The 12,618-nt window shown below is 41.2% G+C and overlaps 1 protein-coding gene across 4 annotated transcripts in view; it reads right to left on the bottom strand.

The window, feature by feature from the left end:
• Positions 1–12,618, bottom strand: part of rnf144aa (ring finger protein 144aa) — a 53,838-nt gene that overhangs the window by 40,273 nt on the left and 947 nt on the right. Inside the window, exon 2 of one of the 4 annotated variants that reach the window (XM_056295808.1) lies at positions 7,688–7,748. The exons of 2 other annotated variants lie outside the window; for them this stretch is intronic. The gene's annotated coding sequence lies outside the window, so the exon portion shown is untranslated. Of the gene's footprint in view, positions 1–7,576; positions 7,647–7,687; positions 7,749–12,618 lie in introns of those variants that run through there. One more of the 4 variants, XM_056295805.1, reaches the window with a different exon arrangement.

The following is a 12,618-nucleotide window of genomic DNA, read 5'->3' on the forward strand; positions in this document are numbered from 1 at the left end:
ATGGTTATAACATTATACTACTATACATTTTACATTAAAGCCTGTTGCTTACTACCATTATCAACTATTATAGTGACAAATCTGAACAAATTTGCAGGACAGAACAAGACGGATTAATCTATTGACAATAGCCAGGAAGCATGATGAAGACAACGATGACGATATATATTTTGAAGATGTAAATAAGCAGGATATAACATACAGATAAGCCATTGCCAATAATCTGAAGTGACCAACAAATCCACACATCAAACTCAGTGAACAGATCTCCATATGCATCAGACTATTTGTTACATGTTGGAAAAGGAGTAGGAGGAATTATACACTTATTTTTTCCTGCCCCTTCTCACCTACTCTTAATTTAATTCAGCTACTATACATTTCACTCAATCCCCACTATACTGTGTTGTTCATATTCAACACAAGTTGTGCTGCCCAATACAAACTCAACTACTGTGAACAATAAGAGAAAAAAACATCAAAACATGAGAAAGAAAAAAGAAAAAAAAGAAAAACATCCTAATGTTATGTACCAAGAATAAACAGATCTCAATGCTACGTACAACCCAAATAGCCACTCAGTCATAGAAAGAAGAATGAAAAAAAATGTAATAAGACATTTTTAGAGATAAATAAAACTTAACAACTCTTCGTCATCAACCAACCAATCAATCAATAAAGCTGCATTTTATATAACACTTTTCTAGCTGCAACAGCCACTCAAAGCGCTTTACATCATCCCTATATCGATTGATAATCAGTCCTATGTACTTCTTCTTGAACTGCGTAATGTTTGTACTTTGAGTTCCATGCTCAAACTGCTCCACAATTTTACCCCACAGATTGAAATGCCCATGCTCTTCAAAGCTGTAAGAACACATAATTTCTTGAAGTTTAACTTCCCTCTCAAATTAAATTCCCCTGAGAATATTTTTTGTATATTACTCAGTAGCAGATTGTTTCTTGCTTTGAACATTATTTGTGCTGTGTTAAATTCTACTAAATCCCTGAACTTCAAGGTGCTTGACTTTAAAAATAGCTTGTTGGTGTGTCCTACATTATTAACTATCCTTATGGCTCTTTTTTGTAGTATATATAATGGATGTAGGCTGGTTTTGCAGGTGTTACCCCATACCTCCCTCCACACAATAGATCAGATATGGTAAAATAAATTAACAATACAGAGTGTACAATGATTTATGATCCAGAATGTGACTTGCTTTTCCCATGCTCGCAAATATGATATGTGAGGTTTCCAGCAGATTTTGTGGTTTAGTATCACACCTAGGAATTTATTTTCATACACTCGTTCTACTTGGATATTATCAATAACTACTTTTGCTTTGGTGTTTATTTCATAATTTCCAAACAACATTAACTTTGTTTTGTCCAGATTTGAGGATATAGCATGTTAAGGATAGGAAGTAAGTTTACACATTGCATATTTCAGTGTAGTCCTGCCCATAGAAATTTCTGCCCTGCATTGATATCTGATGAGTGGAGAAGTGCAGAAAATTTGCTGCTGGATCATTTTTCAAGCTTCATACATGGGACATGGAAATAACTGTACTCCCAATCACAAATCATCACTTCCACGAAGTTCTACTGACATCGCAAATAGCAACTTTTCTGAACTGCTTGTTTTAACGATCAAATTACATATTCATTTGCATCTACGTTAAACTAACATATTCCAATGGCTTTTAAAAAGGTTGTGTGATTATTTGCAAAGATATACACTTTATGGGCTCCTTTCCTCGCACCGGGAGCCATGTTCCATGTTCCACTGCCTCAGTTCTCAAAGCATTCTGGGAATTTTCCTCTACAACTCCATTTAGAGTCTGCATCTAAAAACGCTGTTTGCAGGGCCATTTTAAGGGCTAGATGACCCACTACTCCTTGATTCCCAAAAGAAATCGGACACCCTACCCTATGCAGCCGCGCGCAAAACAGAGGGGGTAGGGCCAAGTGGTAGGGCCAAGGTGGGAATTGGGTTTGGGCCCAACATCCAACAAGAGCCCATTACTATTGTTATTAGCTGCAGCTGTGTTCATTCTGCTATGCTTACATCACAGAGTACCAAGACTAGCCTGGCATGTTTTAACCTTTAGATGGCTTTTAACCTAGAGATGTCAGCAAACTCACTAAAAGGGTCAAGGGTTTACTCAGCTCCCCAGGACACTTAAGCTTCACTACATGACACAGTTCGAATCATGGGTACATTACTCTGTCCATTTGTAAAGACTTGCAAACGTCTACATGAATAAACCACACACACACACACACACACACACACACACACACACACACACACACACACACACACACACACACACACACACACACACACACACACACACAGAGTAAAATGTAAAGTATGAAGGAAGGGTTTGGAACACTGTGTCATTCCATGTAGTAATAAGCTTTTTGAATTATTTTTTTTTCCACATGCAATGGCCAGCTTCCACATCCACATGACATCAGTGTCTGATAGCAGGGACAGGGAGCACCAAAGTCTGAAGTTGGGTTCAAACTAGGCTACCCTCCCCAAAGACATTCAATCCTAGCCTTCTTTGGCATAATCGTAAGAGGTTTTAGGGAAGTCACAGCAGGCTCTTGTGACAGTCAGTGGTATGACACCCCCAGCGATCCAGTTTTAGTGCTATTAACCTCTGAGACACTTAAGACAAAATCAAACCCGTTTGATTTCTGCACCAAACTCGGGAGGCAGCTCTGGTGTCTGTGACAGTGACAGCCAATGAGCTTTCCTACAGAAGTGGACGGCCCGGTTAAAGTCAGAAGTTCTTGGTTCTTCAACACTGCATAGCAAAGCGCAATGAGAGACGAGAAAAAAAAGGACTATAGACAAGTATAAACAAATCCTGTTCCTTTTTTCCCATTGGCAAAAACAACAATATAAGATGCAAGAGAGGTGACAAGTACCTGCTCCTTCTTCATTGTTGTGTCGTTTTCCATTTTCGTGCGGCGTTCCTTTCTTATTCTGGTGTGCCTCACATTGACTGACTACCTGAAACAGGTGAGCTCGTGGTAGCTCTCATGGTGCGTTACCAGGCTTGATTTCACAGTGAAGTGTCTCAGAGAGTCTTATAATCTGTCCCCCCCAGCGATTTCCAGTTGTCAAACCTCTCAACATTATGACCTCGATGAATTCTCAATTTCGTATGTGTTACATCAACCCATTTTTCTTACCATTGAAAGTGACTTGGTGAAGTTAACTTGGCCATGTTATAATTACGGCCAATGCTGATAGCTGCCAATAGCTGAAAAAATGATCTAGGGTTTAATTATACTTTAACAGAGTAAAAAAAAAAAAAAAAATATCAGACCATAGAAAATCACTATTTTCTACAAAGACAAGCGGCTGAGTGATGTAATTATAGAAAATATAAACCTATGGGGGCGTCCGGGTGGCATGGCGGTCTATTCCGGTGCCTACCAACACTGGGATGGCCGGTTCGAGTCCCCGTGTTAACTTCGGCTTAGTCCGGCGTCCCTACAGACACAATTGGCCGTGTCTGCGGATGGGAAGATGGATGTGGGTGTGTGTCCTGGTCGCTGCACTAGCGCCTACTCTGGTTGGTCAGGGCGCCTGTTCAGGGAGGAGGGGGAACAGCATGATCCTCCCACGTGCTACGTTCCCCTGGCGAAACTCCTCACCGTCAGCTGAAAAGAATTGGCTGGTGACTCCACATGCATTGGAGGAGGCATGTGGTAGTCTACAGCCCTCCCCGGATCGGCAGAGAGGGTGGCGCAGCGACCGGGATAACTCGGAAGTGTGGAGTAATTGGGCAAGTACAATTGGAAGAAAAAGGAGGGAAAAAAGAAAATAAAAAAATAATATAGATCTATAACTATGTCCTACTACAGCATCTATATTGTCCAGGACCAATACAACCTTGTTCAAGAAACAGATGTGTTGACACTAGCCTGTCCTCACGTCCAGCAATGATAATACAGAGACAAGAAATAAATACCATTAGAAGACAATCATCACAACTTACTCATTTGGGATAGCAGCAGTAGAAACAAAAATTGCATCTTGCCAATTGTCACAGTAGTTTGAATGACGTCTCCGAGCAGCTCGAGGGGCTCTCGCATCCAAAAAGCCTCTTGGCTGACATTAGTGTCTTAAAAGCTAAGTGAAGACGACAGGCGTGATGCAACGCGCCAATTTCTATTGACAGCTGTACAGTGCCGGAGCATGGAGTTGACTCTGCTTGCAATGAGTTGTCGCTCACTTCTCTTATGTCGTTTTGCAGTGGCGCAACTACATTCGCGACAACTGCTGACCATCACAAGATAAAATGTTTGAGGAATCTTTACTGTACTGGCACAAGGATGGTGTCTAAACACAATTCTAAAAACTCCCATCAGATACCCCCACACATAACAAACAACACACACAGACACACACACACGAGACAACTCCACAGGATGATGACAACAACTACATACGTATATATTGAAACTAGCGCTTCAGAGCTGATTAAAACTACAAGGTCTTAAGAGACAGTGAGGTAACAAATGACAAATCACAGAGGGTTTTTTTACACACAACAGAGCAACATGTCATGCCTGTGCATTGTTTTAATCTAGTCAAATGTTCAATCGGTGATTCCGTTGTTTTTCTGTTTTATTTTTCCCCTCCTCGAAACTGAAGGCAAAGCGGACACGACTCTAAAGGAGAAGCGCTGCAGAACAAGTGTGACTGCTGCATAAGGAGCACTGCTGTCACTCCACTTGACAATGGAGTTTTCATGGTCACCCTCAGGGAGGAGGAGACACTCGAACAGAGAGGCACTCAGCGGCTAATCTGTGGGACATGGTGGCATTCTCGCAAAAAGTAATGGACCCAAACAATTCACAAGAGATTTCAGAAAATGCTGAGCCAGGAAATGAAACAAAAACAGAACACTGGCTGCTGAAAACACTGTTTTCATCTCAAGATCTCAAATACACAGTGTCAGTGCCAACTACACCTGAAATACATACATGCTTGCTAAGTCAGCGACAAAACACTGCCATTTCTCTGGAGTTGTATCAGACTACGTGAAGTTGCATTGTGTTAGTTACATTTTTCAGTTTATCAAGACAGAGATACATTGTACACAGAGTACATAGATTGTACAAGGACTTGAATTGGTGTGTTGACTGTGAGTGCTTAGGAGTACAAGACTGCAATCTTGAAAAAACTATTGCCAGACAGTAAATAGACATTGGTAATCTAAAGCTATCAAACAAACATCACATAATGACAAAACAACATCACCGGAGAACAAAAATTACTACTTTGACTATGTAGTTGTCCAACGTCCCTCAAGATATTCTGCAACAATGACTACATTCATTGTGGCTATTACTAGCCTACCCCCCCCCCCCCGGTTCTGAAATGAGGATACACTAGGGGTACGTTGGAGTACTGCAGGGGGTACGTAAGATTCTTGTAAATGTTAAAAGGTGCCATTTATGATATTCCGCACCAGCATATCAGACTAGACCAACACCCCCTCACGTTCTTGGCTATTAGTTCCATCCATCATCCTAACCGCTTAACCTGCTCTCAGGGTCGCTGGGATGCTAGAGCCTATCCCAGCAGTCATTGGGTGGCAGGTGGGGAGACACCCTGGACAGGCCTCCAGGCCATCACACAGGGCGCGCGCACACACACACACACACACACACACACACACACACACACACACACACACACACACACACACACACCTAGGGACAATTTAGTATGGTTGATTCACCTGACCTACATGTCTTTGGACCGTGGGAGGAAACCAACACAGACACGGGGAGAACATACAAACTCCACACAGAGAACGACCCAGGATGACCCCCAAGGTTAGACTACCTCGGGGCTCGAACCCAGGACCTTCTTGCTGTGAGGCGACCGCGCTAACCACTGTGCCACCATGCTGCCCTGGCTATTAGTTAGTTTGGTTGAAATATTGATTTTTAGACTGTTGCGTGCTTGGGAGGTTGCACTACTGTCGCGCCTGCCGTTACTAATCAACCAAAATGACGTAAATTATTACGAGACGAAATGCGACAATTGGTCCAAATTACAAGCGGTCTGCAGCAGTCAGTTGATTTGGCCATTTCATGTGGAAAAGTTGAGGTAATTTGGCATCAAGCCTCACTGACTAAACTAACTTAACTAAGAAAAAGGTAAAAACAATTATTAATGCATTTCCTTTCCAGCACCGTAAATCCCTCACAGTAGCTTTACAGCTAGATTTGTCCTTGGACGGTAAGGGTGAAGCAATCCTGTGGAGCTGACTGGTTAATTCTTTTCACATGACCTGCGATGCGCTTGCTGCATTCGAAAAAAATTGAGATTTTTCACTTGATTTGACTGTTATCAGTCTACTGAAAAGGAGTTATCATCACACGTGTCCCAAATATATGGGCTTAGTAGGGGCCTATTAAACCTACTAGTAGGTGCAGGGGACTATTATCATCCATTTATTTCAGTGAGCCAGTGTTGGTGGAGCCCAGTAGGCGCAGAAGGCCTGTTATCAGGCATGGGCTTTGAGGTTCGTTATCAATGTTTTTTCCCCCAAAAACTTTATTGACCAAAAATGTATCTCCCATGCGGCATTCTTAGAAGTTTGATTATTTGATCATATCGTAGGTTCTGCTTGCAATTCACAGCTAAACAAAGAGACCCATCCATCCATCCAGCCATTATCCAAACTGCTTATCTTGCTCTGTTTTTTCGTTCTTAAGCACTACCTCACTTTGTGGCATTTCAAATAAAACAGCATATTGTTATTTCTGTAAGTGGTCTATTTATTACCAAGGCATTTATCAGTAAAACAGTTAAGACGGAAAAAATATCAATGTGTTACATTGCATGTCGATTTAAGTGGTGCTCCTAAATTTTGCGCTGGTGCACTTAAAATGTTCAGTAAGGCCTAGTGGAAAAAGTTAGTCTGGGGCCTTGTACTAGTAGGTTTAGTAGGCCTCTACTAGCCCATATATATTTGGGACAGATGTGTGACGATAACTCCTATTCAGTAGATGAATGCACGCCGCGACAGCGTCGCATTTGGTTTTGAACGCACTTGTCACGCCTTTCCATTGAAAATAATGAATCTGTGCATGCAAAAGACGCAACGTGAATGGCCCCTTACTCCTCTATCTCTTAGCAAATAGTTGTTTGCTGCTATATTAATGTTCGAAATCTTGTAAATAGCACCCTTAATGAAAAAAAAATCAGTCATGCATAATTACTAATAATAATTTCAATAAAAATGCAAATGTAAGTTTAATAAACCATTTTATATTCAATATTCCTATTTTCAATGCAATCTTTTCCCAAAGCAACAGACGGCTTTAAAATGAATTGACAATGAGGGAGAATGAAACCTGAAGGTCTAGTAATATGCAAAATCATGGATTTCAATGGCTGTAAAACCTGATGCAGATGAAGGAGGAAGAGGAGAAAGAGAAGACCAGAATTCCAAATCTGTATGACAAGGTGGGTGGTTTCCTGAAGAAAGCAGAGTTGTGGAAAAGGGCAGGTGCAGAGGGGGGGTTTCACCTGCTTTCCTCAGGTGGAAGCGTTCCTCTTCAGTGAGGATGTGGAGAAGCTCCAGTGAAGTCAGTCATAGAGGGACATTAGGCCAACTTGACTGGTGGTTTTGATTCTTACCTGCCTGACTTGGAGGAGAAATCTGCACGGCTGGATTGGGCGAGAAACCCATTTCTCTTGTCTGAAGCAAACAGAAGAAAGCTTCCTGTCAGTCATCAGATGAAGTTTGACACATCCACTCTCACACAGTTCTGGCTGTTTGTGAAGAAGGAACATCCTGAGCTGGGAAAGAAAGCTTTGGGGCAGCTATTATCCTTTGGATCCACATATATCTGTGTGAGGCCTCCTTTTCTGCAATGACTCTGATCAAAACAAAGCAAAGAAACAGACTGTGCCTGGAAAAAAGTTGGATCACTGCAGTTACCACCCTGCCACCAAGAATGACAAAAATCCTCAGTGAAGCACAAGCCCATTTTTCTCACTAAAAGGTAAGTGTAACTTGTCAAAAAGACACGGTTCAAAGCAACTACAACGCCATTGAATGCACCCTTAGTGTTACTGCACGACGTCAAAAAAATTGGTTTGCCATTTTAGTGATGGATTCTAAACATTTGAAATGTCGCATTTAACTGTTTTTCATTACAAGGTCGTTGTTTAAATCAGACACTTATGGTAGCGCTGTGTTGTATCTCTTTATATAGGCATGTTTTTTCTACCAAAAATATTTTGCACTGGTCAGAGGGTACTTGGCAGAGGTACCAGCAGCAGGTTCTCTCTCACCTAACAACATACCAGAGGATCAAGTGAAAAATAAAAGCTATATATAAAAGCTATATATATATATATATATATATATATATATATATGTTCTTTTTATCTCTCCCTCTTTTTTTGTGTGTTTTTTGTGCACCAGCTGCTAACCTAAAAAAGCAGACCCAGTCTCTTAGTCTGAGTTCCAATGCAGGGAAATGGGAAGGAGGAAGCCAAAAACTACCACAGGAAATATGCCGACATCCTGTTGTTGGGTTTCACATGGACACAAAAGATGAAAACCCATTTCAGGTGAGGAGGAGGGCACTCCAGAAGGTCGATATCTTTGTGTGACTTTACATATTAGAAGAGAGAGAAAGCGAGAATAAACAACACCGTGGTGCCAGTTTCTAATCATGTGTAGTGAGCAAAGGTTTGCAGTCATTTAACCAATGCGATCACCCTTTCAACACTGAAATCATGTAAGTGTACTTGCACATGTAATTTTGGCTTCTTTGGCCTTGTAATGGGGCTCTTAGCCAACAGTGATGTCTGTAATACTTCTTGTATATTCGGAGAAAAAAAGACCCAAAAGTCCTTCTACATTTCAGACTCTGCATGATGGGGCTTGTTGTTTTCCCTGGTGATTCAGTGATTGAAAAGTCTGTTGAAATTTCACAGGGACATTCCAAGCCTCGTATTTTAAAATCCAAGTAATGCAAGCCTCAGCCTTGCCCCCAGTCTTGTTGATGACGACTGGCCATATTTTAGGGCTGGGTATTGGCAAGGACCTCCCGGTAGGATAAGTATCACGATACGATTGCATCATGATACACTGTGACACAATACATATTGAAAATTTAAAAATATAGCTCTAAATACAACTTGTGTACCACCTGGGTAGTAATATTTACATCACATATTTTGATAACTCGGCAGAAAAACTGAGTCAAAACTATTTAACTCAAAATTTACATTCCAATTTATTAGAACGGTATTTGCATTGCACAGTGCACAGTGTTACTGAACACACTGAACTGAAATGTAGATGCCACATCATATGAAAATAAGTTGTGCATATATTAGGTATTCTTGTTGTGTCACAGGACACACTGAACTCAACTTCAATGTAGATGCAACAGCATCATAAAATAAAGAGCAATATTGAGTTGTATCGATTTTTTTTTTGCGCAGCCAAACAATATATGCAGCACAATCTACGATAGCAGTGTACACCTTGATCCAGATTAAACTGTATTCTCAAGGTGCTGTAGTTTCACTAGCACAGCATGCCTAGCTACCAGTTAGACAGTCAGTATACATTTAGTAGCAGACTTGCAATAGAAACGAGAACTAGTAGGATTAACTCATATCATTAGTTTGCTCTGACTAACAAAGGAAAACGCTCTTTGTGTAGTTTAAGATCCCTATGTGAATACAGGTGTCTCAAAACTAAGGCTGCAAAAAAAAAGCAGATTTGACAAATGGTTTGATCTGCGAGTTACAATTTTCACTAATCAAAAATAGTTTTCCTCTAAATTTAATGTGGTTAAATGTGCTAGTGGTTTGTTTTAGTCTGGTACACTCATCCACTTGGTTCTTGCTGCAACATACTTTTGTGAAATGCTCAATCCTAAGTAAGTATAATGTCACTACCATGCCAGTCAGCTTAATTCATAACAAAACCGAGTCTTGCTTTACCAGACGTACCTGTCTCAGGACTGCAGAGGACACTTAAAAAAAAAATGCTGGCAGCAGGCTTTCAAACGTATGGCACCGAGAAGCATGATATGATGCTCTCATACAGATCCCCATCTTATCCCAACACCCTCCAAACTGCTTAGCTGGATCCCAGCCATCACACAGAGCAGTAGCACACCTCTGAGCAATGAACAAAGATTTCACGAACCATTTATCACTCAAAATAATTGTGTTGCTCGCACCACACACACACACACCCCTCTTTCATAACATTCAGCTAAATGCAAATGACCTTTAAGATGTTGCATAATCGTTGGCAAACCTGAGCGCACAAAACCAACACAAGTAGCACCTAAAATCAGATTAGCCAAACTGACTTGGACAAATAAGCATTACTCTAATCGATGTATGACTTGAGATAAGAAAACTACAGTATGGTATAACTGAAACAGCTTGATTTGGTCTATCCTTTAGAAATAAGTGTTAGTCTTGGATTGTGCAGAGAATACTAGCCCCCGTCATTCAGCAAGACAAGTCTAACAAAATTTCGCAAGGTAAACATGAAGTTGTTTTTTTTTCCTATTTTCAGTTAACAGGGAAAGCGTCTGTGTTTGGATGGAAAGGTTTTTACATATCTAGCTCACCTTGGTCATGGCCTTCCTAAGCTTCTTAACATTGACTTTTCTTTACTGTGGAGCAGATCAATTGATTCATTGTTATGTAACCATAATAGACCGATAATCACTTCGAGAACTGCACAAAAGGCACCAAATCGAAGCGTTCAGACTCGGAGAGATTCAAAATGTGAGGCTGGGCCTCCTGCTTGCTCTCTGGACACCCTTGTGTGATTGCATCATGACAGAAAGGGACACCCTGAAAATGCTATGGACCAAGAAGAGGGTGTATATCTGAAACCAATTCCAAAATGTTGAGTATTCAGTCACAAACAAAATTATATTGTTTGGCTCCATGGAAAGAATATGTTTTGCATGGAGCTTATAACCCGTAATGATAGACATAAGAAATTGTGGTTGCTTATAGCTCCGTATCATAAAAAATTGTATGCCGTTTAATGATCATATACACCTCACCATACATAAAGCAAAGGACCGCCAATTGACTGAATGTAAGAGTAGGGCTTCTCACGAGATCCAACACTATCAGAATGACATTTGGTTCATTCACTTGCTTATAATTTATAATTATCCGGGATCTTTTTTTTTAAAACCACAGCAGATTTACTGTACAATACATGGCAACACCAAAGTCAGACAGGCCTGTGAAACGCTCAGATACATGCCAAGTACTACGCCAAGTGCTAATTAAAAAAAGAAAAAAGAGAAGCTTGGCTATGTTATGCTGACATAGTGCACCAAAATTAAACACGGCCAGTTCTTCCTTGTGCATATGAAAGAACTGTGAACTCTATAAGCAGCAGCAAAGTTTACCCACCTGTACATTTGTGTTAACATGATTGGCATTAAGAGTCAGCTGCATAAGGGTCTTTCTGTATGTCAGAGTGTGACTGTACATTCAATAAGTGTGGGGTTGCACGTTTTTACATGATTCTCATTCTCTCTCTCTCTCTCTCTCTCTCTCTCTCTCTCTCTCTCTCTCTCTGCTAAAAAAGCACACTGTGTTCTGGGCATCATAACCTCACCACATCCCATTGAAAGAAAAAACCCCATTCCTTCTCTCTTAGGCAAACTCATCGCAACTTCCCCCTGGGAGTGGGCTGACTGCTGGGCCACTCAGCAAATACACTGCTATTTCTACAAACCAACTCGGCTCTTGAAGGAAACAAATGTGTCTGTGAGAGCCTGGACGTATTTACTCCCTGATGGGAATGGCTTGTTCCTGAGGACAATGGAAAAACTCCATCACCTTGCCTGCTTCTCTGTTAGATTCTGTTTGTGCGATATTAATCAATGTGTGTTTGTGTGTGTGTGTGTGTGTGTGTGTGTGTGTGTGTGTGTGTGTGTGTGTGTGTGTGTGTGTGTGTGTGTGTGTGTTTTGCACTTAAGCGTTAAAAAGTCACACATAGACATTGGATATCTTAATAACTACATCCTGCATACTTTACATCTCTACATAGATGCTATTTTTTGTCACTCAGCCCAAGTAGGATGTAACTAAGAGGCATGATACTAACTGACTTGGCACTGCCATTCTCTGTAGGTTACAAGTGTGTTGGCCTGCCTTAAGGAAGAAAGTGTGATCAATTACAGAGAGCACCTAATGAGAACACAGGGAACAGAGATAAGTTAGGAATGGACCTCATGTGTCAGGGCTCTGTCAGCCTTGGCCAGCACTGAGAGCAGAGCAGCTCTGTTTGACTGGAAGCTTGGTTTCATGCCTAATCTGACTGTACCCTAGAGGGGGACCTGCTGCTTAAAATGGAAATGGCATGGTACTAGGTGACCTTTCAGAGCTCAGTGGAGCCGTCCACTCATAGCATGTTATGCTTGTGACAACGTCTATGTAAAGTTGAGCTGCAGCACTCTGGAGCCCTTGCATGGAAACGCTAAGGTCATGATGTAAGGCTCGCATTGTATTACACAAAGAGCAATGATGTGATCTTCAGCAGCACCGTCATAGCT

Source organism: Lampris incognitus, chromosome 16, assembly GCF_029633865.1.
Source record: "Lampris incognitus isolate fLamInc1 chromosome 16, fLamInc1.hap2, whole genome shotgun sequence".
Classification (NCBI taxonomy): domain Eukaryota; kingdom Metazoa; phylum Chordata; class Actinopteri; order Lampriformes; family Lampridae; genus Lampris; species Lampris incognitus.